Below are 15,492 nucleotides of genomic sequence, written 5' to 3'. Positions count from 1 at the left end.
CTCGACTGTCATGAGATTAGAGGGTGGTTCAGATGGAAATCCAAGACGCAACCTGATCATCATCGGCTACGAAGGCAGAGTGGGGAGTCCACTGTGGACAACGTGACGACAAGACAAACGCGGCAAAAGGTCTCCAGGAACATGTTTTTACCAGGCGCCTACAAGCCTCTGCCAGGGTTTAGTTCCCAACGGCCCGTCACAGTTACTGCTGCCCTCCAATAGACAAACACACACGTTGCAACACACACACTGCACAGATCGTTGCACATTTGCACTCATGCATGCACACGCACACACATGCATACAAATATATGCATCTTTGCATGCTTGTGTCACAGCTGATTATGCAGGCAAACCTCTGAATAAACACTTTCATATACACACTCTGATACACACTCTTTCTCACACACACAATCTTATTACCTCTGTAGAAGCAGGCATGGGGTTTTAGAGATCAAAGCAGGACAGGGTGTAATTTGGTATCTGCGTTTGTTACATGCCCATGCTCTGGATTCACATCAAAGGCATGTGCCACACTTTAGCTCTGCCCTGGCATCCTCAGGATGGTATCACACCCGTGATATTGCTGCTTTTTTCCTTTTTTGGGTGTGAGTGTGCGCCTGTATTTGTGCTCCCTGCAAACGTGTGTGTCTGCATGCATTTACATTGATGTTAACATGAAAATCGCACTGATCAGTGTCTGTATGTGCACTCATGTGTGCGTGAGGGTGTGTCTGTGAGAGTGTGTGTGTGAGTGTTTAGGATAGGTTAGAAAACAGTCGAGACAGTATGGCCATTGTCTATGCAAGGAAAGTGAAAGGCAGCCATGTGGGAGAGAGATTGAACAGGAAGAAGACGGTAGGTCGTTACTCGCTGTCTCACACTCATAGCCAGCATGCGAGTAACGTCTTTATTTTTGGTATAAAATCAGTTTTTCATGGCATTTTATTTTACTACACTGTAGAGAGCTCAGGACCTAGAAGCAAATGGTATGAGCCTCATTGTGCTGAGCCACCAGAGTGACCCTACTGCCGCTCAGGAAGTGTTTCGTTTTTGGTTAACGTTCAATTCTCTAAGCTTCATTGCTTGAATTCTTAACATTTCCACAAATAAGTGAATTCCTGTAGGGCGGTCCAACAGAAACAGAGCATGTGTGTGTGTGTGCGTGTGTGCGTGATATTCTTCCCCACTGAGGCCCAATGGGCAGTTTCCATGGCGGCCAGACCTCAGTCCCCTTCCACTGCCAGGGGCTGGACAACGTCACGGATAGAGCTTGATCACACACACACACACACACGCACGCACACACACACTTGTAAACAGTCCCACACTGTCAGCTCTCGTCCTATCTCCCCGCCATCTTTGGTCCCTTTACTGCAAAAATCATCTGTCTATGTCATTTAGTCTCATATTCAACCCTTCAAGACTTATTTTTCTTTCAGCAAGAAAAGAATGCTGCCAGTGGGGCAAAATAATCCCACTTCCTTCCCATCAAATCCCATATTTGGGAACTTTCTATAAATGGATAACTGAAGGGAAATTAGGATCAAGAAAATAACACATTTGCACAGAATTCTTGAAACAAGTTGAATAGTGTTGGAAGCAGGGAAAGTTATGTCACCACTTTAGCACTTTAGCAGATTGTTTTCACTTGATTAAAGAAAATAAGATTTTAAGACTCAGAAGATGGAAATGACTGATGGGGATTTTTGCAGGAGATTTTGGATTTTATGATGAAAAAATTACATTTTTGCTATATAAATGAATAAATAAGTGATTCACTCACAAGGCTAGATTATCCGCCCAGCAAAGCAGGCAACCGCCACAGACATCCAGGAACCCTAAGAGCCCCAGGTTTACTCAATATCAGATGGATATAGCTTGATTAATTACAAATTTGTTGTGGAATTTGCACCATTAGAGTACAATATCAACTAAGAGGGGTCTTTCATTTCCTAATCTTGGTCTTAAGGAGGGAACCTGTGTCAAAATCTAGTTTTTAGACGTTAATTATTTCACTTTATGTTGGGCTCAGATGGTGCACATTCCTGTGTTTTGTGAAATTGCTTCAAAGTACTTGACACACAGTAAAACCGAGGGCCACATAATATTTTTCGAGCGTGAGAGTACTGGTTGGTTTCTGGGTGTCCAACCAAAGTCTCACAGTATCAAGTATCTGCTAAAGCAGTAACACTTAGCAAAGCAGATGTATATGCACAGTATATATACTATATAATATACAATATACAGTGTATGGACCTAAATTCTTCATTGATTCAGTCTGGTTATTAGGCTAGGCCTAAACCAAACTTTTTATCCTACTTCTTAACTTTCACAGTTTACCCTTTCCCATCACTCTGCTCTCTGGTCACCTGTCACAAGGAATAAAATTCTCTCCCACAAGTAGAAAATCCCAAGGAAACAGCTTAAAGTTCAAAAAGTTACAGCATCCTGAAACCCGAGTTGGCGGCAGTATAAAGCTTTCTGATGTTCCTCACCCCTCCACTGCAGGCTGATTGAAGATCAGCACATCAAACGCAGGGAGGGGGGATATAATGATACAGAATACTGTATCAGGGAAACACTTTACAACCCCTCTTCCTGGACTGTGAAAGAAAAAAACAGTCATGGTGCATGTGTTAATATACTTTAATTACAGTACAACATGCTGCCTCCGGGGGTCACTGACCGAGAAGGTTTTGGCATCTGTGTTCGTGTTGACGTCTCTGCCCGCCTGTGTGTGTGTGTGTGTTTATGTCTCAGTGACAGGTATAAAAGCAATCGATTCTACAGTGTTGGATGACAGTGACACGAAAACAGAAATGTAAGCTGTGAGGTGGTATTGGTTTCTAAGACTGCATCCAGTTTGACTTAATTAGCTGGTACTTATTGCATACTTTGTTAGCGGTGTAATATGACTGACAGTTGGCGTGGCAGGCAGTCTGGACTGAATCCAAGTCCATCTCTGCGGTTAGTGTGCGCTCCCAGACTCTGTAACCTGCCTCTCCCAGTCTGTCACTTTGGTTCAAACTTGCAGTATCACTGTGTGTGTGTGTGTATGTGCGTGTGTGTGTGTGTGTGTGTCACTAAATTCACTTCTATCACATCATCCTCGGACATCTGGGGTGTGCTGATACACAGCTGCTAATGGATCAAATCTTACCGACAAAGAAGTGTAGGATGTGTATATACTAGCAGGTCTGCTCAACACTAAAAAGAGACAAACTATGCCTCATACTATGAGCAGATGATGTGGTATTTCCTCACAGGTACTCTTCATACCATGACTCATTTGGTCCCTGTATGCTAACAGGAAGAGGAGGAAGAGGTATATTCAGATTCTTGGCAAAATGTTTAGACTCCTAAAAGGATGCACCTTGTCCCTGTTTCTCGTTCATTATGGACAGGATGTCAGCCGAGTTCTGCGTCCACGTTGGTGACAGCAGGCTGGCATCCCGGCTGTTTTCAGATGATGTCACGTTTCATGCAGTACAAATTGCCCTAGATGCAGCTGGAAGAGTTTAGGAACATAATCTTAGGAGTAATTAAGGTTAGAAGGAGACTGACCAATGGTTAGGTGCATCGGTTTAAAAAGGGAGCCTAAGCAAAACTTTCAATTTACAGCCTTCATGCTGTCCTTCACATCATTTTATGTTATCCATGTACTGAAATTGTGCTTTTGTCCACAGAAGAAACAAGGAAAACTGTAGTGCAACTCACAGCGCTAATAACAGGAGCAAGAGGCACATGAAAGGAAAGCCTCAAAATATGAACCTTTAGCTCAGGATTGCTGAGACCAGTGGTGGAAAATTTTGAGGTATTTGCAATTTACTTGAGTATTTCCATTTTATGCTACTTAATACTCCCACTCCACTACAATTCAGAGGGATATATTGTACTTTTTACTCCACTACTACTCCATTAATTTGACAGCTTTAGTTACTAGTTGCTGTTCAGATTAATAGTTTACATAAAATAACATATGATACAGTTGTGAATTACAATAAAATAGTAGTAACTTTTCTTGTAACTTTGTTGGCTTTTGACCCCTTATAAAAATCAGTGTGTAGTTGTGGCTCCTTGTGTTTCAGACGTCAATGAGTTCTTAGCAGTTCCACCAAAAAGACATTTTCCCCTTTAAACTGTCAAATAAATAACTGTTTAAGGCCCAAAGAAGTAAAACTCTCCAATACTTCACAGTAAAGAAATGAAAGATTAGAGAAAAGTTTGAAAATGAATCCAAATTATTGTATCAGACCTTTGTTTTTAATTCTTTGCTTTATTCACAAGAAGACCCTTTAGGAACTAGGGCTGCGGCTGATGCTTATTTTTGTTGTTTTTTTGAATTATCAAATAGCCGTTTGAGAAAAGTGTTGATCCCTGTTTCCCACAACCCAAAGATATTCAGTTTATTATCATAGTGGACTAAAGAAACCAAAACATATTCACATTTGAGATGGTGTAACAGAAGAATTTGAGAATATTTCTTAAAAAATGACTCAAAATGATTACTTGATTATAAAAATAGTTGTTGATTAATTTCCTGTGTAATCGATTAATCATTGCAACTCTATTGGGAACCATTGGACTAAACCTGCTGACTGTATATAAAGTAGTTAGACCAGCTACATCAGTCAAATGCTTACACATTGATTCATCAGTATTACTTTATTAAACATATTTCATATATTAGCCACAGGGGCAGATTTTCTACAAAACGAGTACTTTTACTTGTAATACATTAAGTAAATTTAGCTGATAATACTGCAGTACTTCCACTTAAGTAGGATTTTAAATGCAGGACTTTTACTTGTAATGGAGTATTTTTTCATTGCAGCTTTGCTACTTTTAAAGGATCCTCATACTTCCTCCACCACTGGCAGAGACAAACAGTGGCCCGCTTGGTTGTTCCCTGTTGAGGTCAGATGCAGCATCAGTTCGGTGCTTCGTGACTGTTCTGGGTATCACTGCAAGGAGGAAGAGGGATGTATCTCTGCAAAAGTAGGGAGAGCATCTCAGCTGGATGTGAAGTAGATGAGTCCAGAGTAGGGGGCATATTGGCCAGCTCTGCTGACCCACCAGCTGGGAGCCGTAATGGTTGAGGGTCAAAACACCCAATTAAAGTTGTGCATCATCTGATGACATCTGATCCTAACCGAGAGCTAGAGTTACCTCATCAACAGGTGACTGGAGAGAGAACATCTGCTTCAATCAAATAAGACCTGGGAGTGACCAAAAGAATGAGATCAGGGTGATTCAAGAGCATCTGATCATGAGGAGCTGGTCAAAGAGGAAAAGGTTGTTGGAAATATGGATGGATGGATGCTGTTTTTCCAGGTTCATATAATGAGGATATGCTGCCATAACTTTGCTGTGTAGCTTCAACATAAAATATTGTAGTCTAATTAAATACTAGTCAAAACATTTTTCATCCTAATGAGCAGAAAAAATGATTAATAATGTCAGTTCCCAGATGGAAAACACTGTCTCATACACGCTCACTAGCATGCTCTCTCTGGATGCTGCGTCCTCAGAGGCACTACATCTTGTTTTGACAGACAGGCTAATTTAGGGAGGCTACTTTAGGCTCTTTCTTGTTGCAGGGTATCTTTTGGCATTTAAAATCCAACTGAGCTCAAGTTGCCGTTTCAGTAACGGTGGCCATAACACAGAGAATGCTTTCAGCGGTAACACGCCTCAAATCTAAAAACTCCACACTGTAACCTTATCGCTCTTATTTTTATCTTTGGTGAATGACGTTTTATATTCAAACATATAACGGGATTAATCGGCTGAGCTTTATCTTGTGATCATCAGGAGGATGTGGTCTATTGGCTCCTACACACAAATGCACACACACACACAAATATGCCAGAACAAATACATATATACACACACGCACACACACACACACACACACACACACACACACACACACACAGACACACACACTGCCCCCAGATGTTTTTTGACATGGTCTGCTGTGACTCCAGTACCATTTGTTTATCCCTGCATGCATAGTTAACTCTCCATGCCCTGCACAACAGAGCTCTGCACTTTTCCACTGGAACCCTTTTTCCCAAGGTCTCCTGAACCAACACAGAAGCACAACGGTTCAAACAGAAATATTCTTCGGTACACATAAAATGGGTAGTTTTTGTTTTTTTATGTGTATTTTGACAAAAAAATATATTATTTTGGAGGTGGACACCGCATAAAACTGCAAGCACAAAGGAATGTTCGTCCAAATACCAATGCTTCGCCAAAAGGTTCTACTGATGCTGGTAACGTATCTGCTCTCTTGAAACACCACCAGCGCACCAGCACATATTTCCTTGAGTATATGTCAGACATGCCGTGGCAGGTGTCCCAAAGGTGCCATGCAATTCACTAATCATTTCCTATTTATACATGTTTCCTGCATCGTTGACTCAGTGTGGTTATTGCTATTCACTTCAACTAATCTGATTTTGCCACAACCTCTGTTATCATTGGTTTACTGTTGGATTTTAAAGGAAAATATGGTTTATTACAACTTTAACTGTAAGCTTTAAGTTTAAAAGGGACACATCATGCACATATTAGGGATGTGCCCGAATACAAATACATTATTCGGCAAAGCACAAATAGTGGGTTTTACACAAATATTTGTTTTATCCAAATATTTTAAAAATTATTTGTTTTTGGGAAGGAAAAAAAAAGTCAAATACCAGCATGCAGGTTGGTTACATCACTATCTCAGTCTCTCTCCTCTGCTCCGCTGTTACGTCTATCAGCAGGTCTCAATGAAGGGAGTCACATCCACCTGCTACATGACGCACATTTTCTAATTTGGACATCACTCCCGGAATTGGGGGTGTTCCCCAGAGATAAAACTGAGCTACTGACAGAAGTGCTCCCGAGGGACTCTCCATAACCTGTCGTTCCCCTTCCCTTTCAACAAAGTTAGGTTGTAAAAAATAGGCAATAAACGCTGTGCTGTCTCTGTGTTCTGGGTGTATAAATAGGTAGAAGTCTGTCTGCAATGAGGTGATGAGTTAAGTTTTAGATCAGTAGTCAGCACAGTTGTCTATGATCTGGGGCTCCAGTTTGAGACCCGGTGTAGGGACCTCCCTCGTAAGGTTGTTTATTCATGAACACTTATTGTAATACTTTAATTTTCTAAAATTAAAAGCGTAATAAAAACAAAAACAGGATTTTTAAGCCTCTCTCCACTTTTATTCAAATACAAATACAAGTACAAATAATTTTGCTGCCTAAACAAATATAGATACAAATACAGATACTGGGCTCTCTGCACATCCCTAACACATATACAGGTTGTTTTTCAGAAAACTTTAACTCATACTGACCCTTTTTGCAGCCCCTCAGTTCAGCCTCTGTCTGCCGTTTTAGGTCCTGTCTCCTTAAGGCCCCCTTCCCAATGACCCCAATCTGTTCTGATTGGCCAGCAGCTCACAGAAGCTGCCACTCGGCAGACTTCCACCAGCTGCGGAGGCTAAGTTAACAAACCATGAAACAAACTATAGTAGTAGTAGTCTATTTGTTTCATTCTTTACTCAAAATGTCAACTTCTCAGATACATGTGTATACATGTTCGAACTGAAATCTGATCCAAAATCTGCCTGTGTTCAGTGAGCCAGTCAGCCCCTGGATGCTGTTCTTTAAATATTATTGCAATTCTGTCATTCTTAGTTTCACACCTATTATTGCACAACCCACCAGCTCCCCATCACCACCAGGTTGTCCACCAGTGTCTACACTTAATGAAGATGCTTCACATCCATGGTGTGTAATCACCAAAGTCTGTTTCTAACCTCGGTAAATATTGTGATACACTTCAAATTGTTCTCTCCTTTGTCTGTGAAGATTCTCAGTCATCATGGTTTTCAAGGAGGGTTGAATCGAGGACAAATGGACTTGGTTGAAGATACTTGAAGATGTTTTGCCTCTCATCCAAGGGGCTTCTTCAGTTCTAACTGGCTGGTGGGGAGTCCCAGGTATTTAACCTGTGTGGAGTCATTATCAAGGTCATTGGTACCACTTGGTTCGTTAGTGCTCCTGGCTGCTGTAACGTTAGAGTCATCGGAGTCGTTGGAGTCACCTGAGGACAAGTGTAAATGACAGTCATTAGAGTTGTCACATGAGGCCAAATGTTCTCTCCCCATGTGCACAGACCAACGTCCTGGCTCAACTTTGACCCACCGCACTTGCTGTAACTGTGCACACTCACAGTTTTCCTGTGTAATGAGGGATTATTAACAGCATTAAGGGCTGCACTCACTTTTGTTTTCCCTCCAGATAAAGTGGTAGCTAATCTTGATAAACCGTTGGCCTGTATGATCATCTGACTGATGATCATTCGTTGCCCCATTAGACCTATTTTTAGCAATGTCATCGTGTTCAGAGATCTCAGCAGTTACTTTGGTGAGTACAATGTTATCATAACACATGGTTAGAGGTACACATTTTTTTAAAAGTCAATAGTCTCAAAAGAGTCTTTTTCTGTGTGTTTTATGTTCACGTCCAGTCGGCCAAGTTCCTCAGGACTCCTGCTGCAGGTGTCATCCATCTTGAGTTAAAGGATAGAATCACAATTTTTAAAGTTTGTCCTAAAACCACAGTCAGGTTCACAAATGATCATTGAAACAAGTTTTTCTTGCTGTAATCATTCCCTCTGTTAATACTGGCCATTAGAAGATCCCTTCATAATGCACTTACAATCTTAGTGATGGGGGACAGAATCCACAGTCCTGCAAAAATGTATTTACAAGTTCATCTAAAGATTATATGAAGATTCAGTTTCCCAAATTAGTCAAATCACATCAATATGTCTTAAAGTTACAGTCTTTTTAGGGCCACACTCCCTCTTTTTGTTACAATCCTTCCACTGCAGCTGAACAGGAAAACACTGTCCGTTGAGACACAAAATTGATTTTTTTAGTAATTAGACTGTAACTGTGGTGGATATCCACTTTATTTGACTAACTCTAACTTTGGAGGGGATCTTATAATGGCCAGTATGAACAGGAGGAATGATAACAGCGAGCAAAACCTCTTTCAGTGTTCATTTGGGCACCTGACTGTTGTTTTAAGACAGACTTGAAAGATCCTTTAAAGATCAACTCCACTTCTCAGTCACTGTCCAGATCACTATGCTCTCTCTTTGTATGTGCATTTGTATCAGTAAAATCATTCTCCTCTCTTGTCTTTTCTACCTTAATCTCTCCTGCTTGAAATTCTTGCAGTCACTTCCGTAGTCCTATAGGTGAGAGGTCTCCGCACAGCTGCTCCGGGTCACATGCTTTGTCAGATTGTTAACACATAATAAGCCCATGCACTCTTGTAAACATCAAAGACGGCCTTTTTTCCCTCTGCAATGTCCCCTCTGTTGTTGCTTTGAACACATACAGTATACCATTACTACTGCTGGTGTGAGACGATGGAGCATTTCTTGGAAGATCTGTAAATATTATCTCTCTGTCACACACACACACACAATGCACACACACACTTCTATACACACACACACACACACAAAAACACACACATATATGCAGCCAAGGCCCTGGCATGTATGAAAAGAACTCTTTGATGGTGCAGCCCTCACTCATTTGCCGTTTGAGTTGGCATTGGCAGAGTTCTCCCGTGGTCCCCTGGCCCCAGTACACGCGTGCACACACACACACACACACACACACACACACACACACACACACACACACAAACATGCACGCACACATGTACACACACAGCCCTGAAAGCTTCATGGAGCCTGCAGGGAGTCAAACTGCTCTCACCTGTTGTCTCTGGCAGCCTAAGAGGAGACGATTAGCGCCCAGCACTGACAATATGCTCTTTGTTCCCCTCTTTCTCTCACTCTCCCTCTCTGCCATCTCATACTCGCAGTCTGTCGCTTCTGCCACTGCTCATTTCTCCCTCTGCCTGGCCTTCTGTCTTCCTCTGTTTCCACCTCTCAATGTCTCTCTGTCACTCTTTGTCTGTGCGTCCATCTAGCTTGCTTACTATTTCTGTCTCCCTGCCGCTTTCCCTCTCGCTGCCTCTATCCGTCTCTAATGCCCTTGTGGCCATGGGAGCAGTGTGTGGAAAACAGTTGAGCACTTTATCAGAGATCATCGAGGTAATCCCTTGCAAATTCGCTCCGTGATGGCGCTGCGCACATGTGCTGCAGAGATCTCATCACCGGACCAATCATAATGGCCAAAGCCAGATTTAACTCATTTTGCCGTGCCTTGATATCAAGATTTGGAGGTCAAATGTTTTAAACATTAGAATCAACGTGCAGTATGAATCAGACTCCAGAGAAATGTGTGGTTCACAGCACATGTTCCATTCTGAATGCATTAGCATGTATTAGTGAGGCCCGGTCATCCTTGACTGGCATCTGTGGGTGAGAGGGTATAACAGAGCGGTGCATGTGTCCTTCTCGCCAGGAAGAGCATAGAGGCCGCAAACAGCTATGGTGTGACATTTCCATCGGCTGGGTCACAGACGTACAGCTGTATAAAGTGGCCTTTATGACCAGAGGGGAAGACCTCTGTGAGATCTGGGTAAGTTGAGCTATAGCGTTCCTCCGTACATAGAAAACATAGTGGACAGCATTGAGGGGATGGGCGAGGTGCAGAGAGGAAAGGCGTGTCTGTCGGCTCAGTATCAGCTACACTTAAGAATTAAAATAGCATTCTTAAAGAGTCTCCCTGGTTTCAGACTTATTCAGTGCTGTTAAAGGAAAGAAAAACTTACCCAGTAGTGTTTAAAAACAAAACTGTTAAGAATTAACCTTGCAGGTTTGGGTCATTTTTGTTTGGGAGTATATTTTTCTCATTTTGAATTACTGGAAACTATAACTATGAGAGAACATAATGCTGAAACTGTGACATCAATAGTAAATATCAAGTTTTACATCAGAATTGGGGGGGAAGTGGTTTCTTTCTACATTTCTGAACAATTTTGTGACCAACTCTTTATTACTTTTTGATTAGTTTTACACTGTTCACACAGAGGAGGAGAAACATATATTAATACAACTGATTGAAAGATGATTGCTGAAGAAGAAAAAAGACGATCTAAAAGATATTTTTGAGCTAATAATGTGGACACTGTGTCTGTGCTAGTGATCTACGCAGTCTGTTAAAAGTATAACCACTGAAATATATGAGTTTTAATATAAGTTTACATATACCTGCAGGCACTGTGCATGAAGCAAAAACATGAAGAAAACCCAAAGACCATTCCAACTTTATTTGTTGTTTATCTGGCTGTTAGCATGGAAGGTTTTGTAGATAATCTAGACCAGTGGTTCCCAACTTTTTTGGCTTCTGACCCCTTAAAATAAAGCAAAGTCTACCAGGGATCCCTCATTACATGTTGACATTACATGTCATACATGCATGTCTACTAGTTAAATGAAAGAGTTTTTTATTTGAGTAACTTTTAGAGGCTTGAGTTCAAATACAATAATTCACAATAAATAAAGCAAAAAAATTGTGTGTCAGAAATGTTTTTTTCTGTTGACCTGTCCTGTCCTATCATCTCACGACCCCTTAGATTAATCCAGCGACTCCTCATGGGGGCCTGACCCCCTGGTTGGGAAACACTAATCTAGACCAACGGTCTGACGCATCCTGAGATGATTCATAAGTTAAGAAGCATGAAAAAATCCACATTTCTGTTCATTTTTCTGGCATTCATCAAATCTTTGCTTTGTTTCTCTTGTGAAATACTGGAGGGTTTTATTTCTTTACAGCTCAAGAAACTGTTTAAAAAAAAATAAATCTGAGAAGGCAACATCTCTCTGGTTGAAGTACTCACAGCTCACAGACACATGCAACCTGTGATAAGAAGGTATTGTTTGACTATAAAAGGTCACTGACTGTAAACCGCTGCTCTATAGACACATGTAGCATTCATAAACAGACCCAATCATATATTAAATCAGGTCAAGTGAATTAACACATTCAAAAAATGACCAAAGTGTTCTACAGAAAAAGTAAAAATACATTTAGACAATTAAAATGAAAAAAAAGATAAAAAGCTTGAGTCAAAAGAAACACTTACTCAACTAACTGTGCTTTTGTTTCTTTTGGCGCGTCTAAAACAGCAGCATAGTGAGTTGGTTTAAATTGGCACCGGTGAGCAGCTGGAGCACAAACACTACCTGTCAGCTCCTGGAGGCTTGAATCGTCCTGCTGTGGCAGCCTGAGACATGTACGTATGCCCTGATGCTGACAGCATGTTATCAAATGTGAAGTAATCCATAATGTCCTATGCTGGGATGTCTTTCTAGCTGACAAAAATGCCCTTTTGAATTCCCCTGACAGAGTGTGAGCTGTAGGGATGACCCCAGAGCAGAGACAGAGAAAAAAATTGTATCCGAGCCGTCTCTCTGTAGTTCTTCCACTATCTATTGATGTCAGTGTTAGGGGATGACAGAAGAAACTCGGCTGCTTCAGCTGGCTGCAGAGAGCATTGGCAAGTATTGTAGAAGATACAGACCTGCCACCACTATGACTAATACATGGAAATACGGTTCAAAATCAGTCAAGTGTTCCTTCAAATGGAGCATGTCTCTGGGCTTCAGGGTTCTGGGAACATCAAACTCCTCAAACTTTCAAGAGATGCAGTGATAGCAGGGGTCCTAACTATTGAAACACATCAACAAGTTTCCTTGGAGGCGACGTTCAAACCACCTGTAAAAATGTGGTTTTCACAGTAAATGATCTGGAGGCTGAGGCTACACAAGAGGAGGACTGTCTAACCTCAAGAGATATTTTTAAAGCTGCATGGGTTATATACCTGCTACATGCTATGAGTATAAAGACAGATTGTGCTGAATACTAATGTGGGATTTCTAGTTTAAATGTAAAATTGGAGCTCTCATTTGCCAGTGCACATAATTTAAGTCTACTACAGCACTGTGAGATTAAAGCCACTATGTGTAGAATTTGAAAATTTCTGATTTTACTGCCCCCAGTGGTAGAAAACTGTTAGGGCACGTCAACTTTGCCTGACAAACTCAGACTTGCAAAAGCAGTATCTTCTTTTAAATCACTTTTGAAAACACATTTATTTCAAAAAGCATTTGAATAACCTTTATTAAATATTTAATTTTAGATTTATTTTTTCTAATATTGATTCTGAAAATGTATTTTCACCTTACTCCTTCATCCAATTTGGGTAGATGTGTCTGCATGTGGTTGGTTGTGCTTGTAGAGCACTTTGTAATCTCAGGTTTTGATAAGTGTTATATAAATAAAGTTTATTATTATTCAATTTCATTATGGAATGAAAGATTACAGTGTAGATATGTGACAGTTTACAGTAGACAGCTGGTTTTTACATGGACCTGACCAATGATTGATAAAATATGTAACAGATAGACTGCACAGTTTTACTGAAACTGTCTCATCTGCAAAAAAACAAAAAAACCCAACATATTCCAACAGAATAATCTGAAAGTTGCTATATTCAAGCATTGTACACACTGATACTTTAACGGTTATCTGGTGATATTCTATATTTTTCATTTTGTTAAAAAAAAAAACCCATCAAAAGACAAATAATTAAATGATTCTAATACTAAAAAGTATTGTTTGTGTTGCCAAAGTTGCCAAATTACTATGTGCCATAGTCCACTGTTGTCCAAAAACTATTAAAAACAAATCACTCAGCCACACTGCTGCACTGGGTGACATGTTTCTTCATCACCATGAACTCACACAATGTAGTTTATTCTGAATCATTCTTCATACATCATAAATAATCACTAAAGCACCAAATCACTGCCCCAATGAATGCACTATTTACTCCTGTTTGAGTCACATTTTGCTAAAACTACACTGAAGTTTGAGAGAAAAGAGCTGTTAGAGGAAATTATTTAGCCTTTTTAAAAAAAAAAAAAAAAAAAGAGAGAGAGAGTGTTAAATGGTGACTTGTTTAAAGATTTACGTCAAATGGGCGTAGCACTGCTGAGGAAGTCAGGAAGTCTTGAGAGACAGATTAACACACTTTTTTGATTTTGGTATTTTAATAGGATTTGCTGACAATTAGAAAAATATTGAAAGCAACCAGCCTTATCCTTTAAATCATGTTTTTTATTTGAATCCAGCAAAAAAGGATTCTCTACATAAACTGCAGTCTTTTTCGTCTGAAGTGGAGCCTCATTGAGTGCCATTAAATGCTACTTTCTGCTGTCGCCTAAACACTGAGATACACAGGATTTGTCTGTCAGCATCAGTTGTCTCATACAGTTTAGGGCTAAGCCATGTCAGCCTTTGTCAAACAGGCGTATCGGTCATTACCGCATCTCTATATCTAGTGTTTGTGGGTTGGACTGCAGATGGACGACACCAGGAGAGGCAGTAGTAGCTCAGACCTGCTCAGTAACAAACGCTGCCCCTGTGAGCTGTTAGGAATACGGCCATCGCTGTGCTTTAGGGCTTCACTGATGGGACATGACAGATTGAGTCCCCCCTATGGATTGGGGCCTCCCTGCTCTCAGACAAGCTGGAGTTTTATTGGACTTCACTATGCCTCCCTGTGGAACCACGTTGCCCAGCAAGACCTGGACCACTCCAGCCCCTGATTGGCCAAGAGTCCCTCAGCCGTGGGCCAGGGCTCTCTTAGGCCAGGGGAAACAGTTCAGACACGTGCTGTAAATCAACAGGCCAAACTGTTCAGACACGTGCTGTAAATCAACAGGCCAGAACAATGACACCCGGGGAAGCTGAAACTCTCCTGTCGGTGAACACGCATCATAACTCACGTCTGCTTAACCTGCATCTACACACACAGAAACAGGGCTTGGTCTGAAAGGGGAGTCAGTGCTCAACTCTCGGCTGAAAATCTTGAGCCAAACTGAAAAAGTTACATTACCTTATATGCACTAAATCGGTCTTATGTGACTGCTGAATGCAATGTGAAGAATGTTGCTTTCAGAAAACACAGCTATCTATCAGAAACTCACTTACAATATTAATGTTTTTCTCAATCCTCGAGACACAAGATTCTCCATCCAACAGCTGTGATAGATGAGGCATTCTTGTTAGTACAATTTATGCTGAGAAGCGAGAGCAATCAATATTTTAGATCTTCCTCCGTCCTACTGTTGAGACTGAGAGAGTTTGCTGTGCTGGCTGGAGCTTTATAGGATCAGGAACACAGTTAAGTACATTATTAAATGTTGACAGACTAAGCCTTGGCTGATTAATGCCCTGCAGTGGCAGCTTTCCCAAAATCATATCACTACACTGACATGCTGAGACAATGTATGTCCCTTGAGAGGCAGAATATATTCATCCATATGCTTAAGGGAGATGTCAGTGCTCATATTTATTGCTCTGTCCAGTCAGTATTAGTGTTATTAACAGGTTTATCCCACAGTCTAAGGGCATAAAATAAAGAAACTACATTGTGAATTTAGTCTGCACCTTTACCAAAGATAAGGAATCATTTCATCCAGGAGAAAAAGCA

The sequence above is a fragment of the Thunnus albacares genome, chromosome 6 (assembly GCF_914725855.1).
Source record: "Thunnus albacares chromosome 6, fThuAlb1.1, whole genome shotgun sequence".
Classification (NCBI taxonomy): domain Eukaryota; kingdom Metazoa; phylum Chordata; class Actinopteri; order Scombriformes; family Scombridae; genus Thunnus; species Thunnus albacares.
This window is presented reverse-complemented; position numbering follows the sequence as displayed.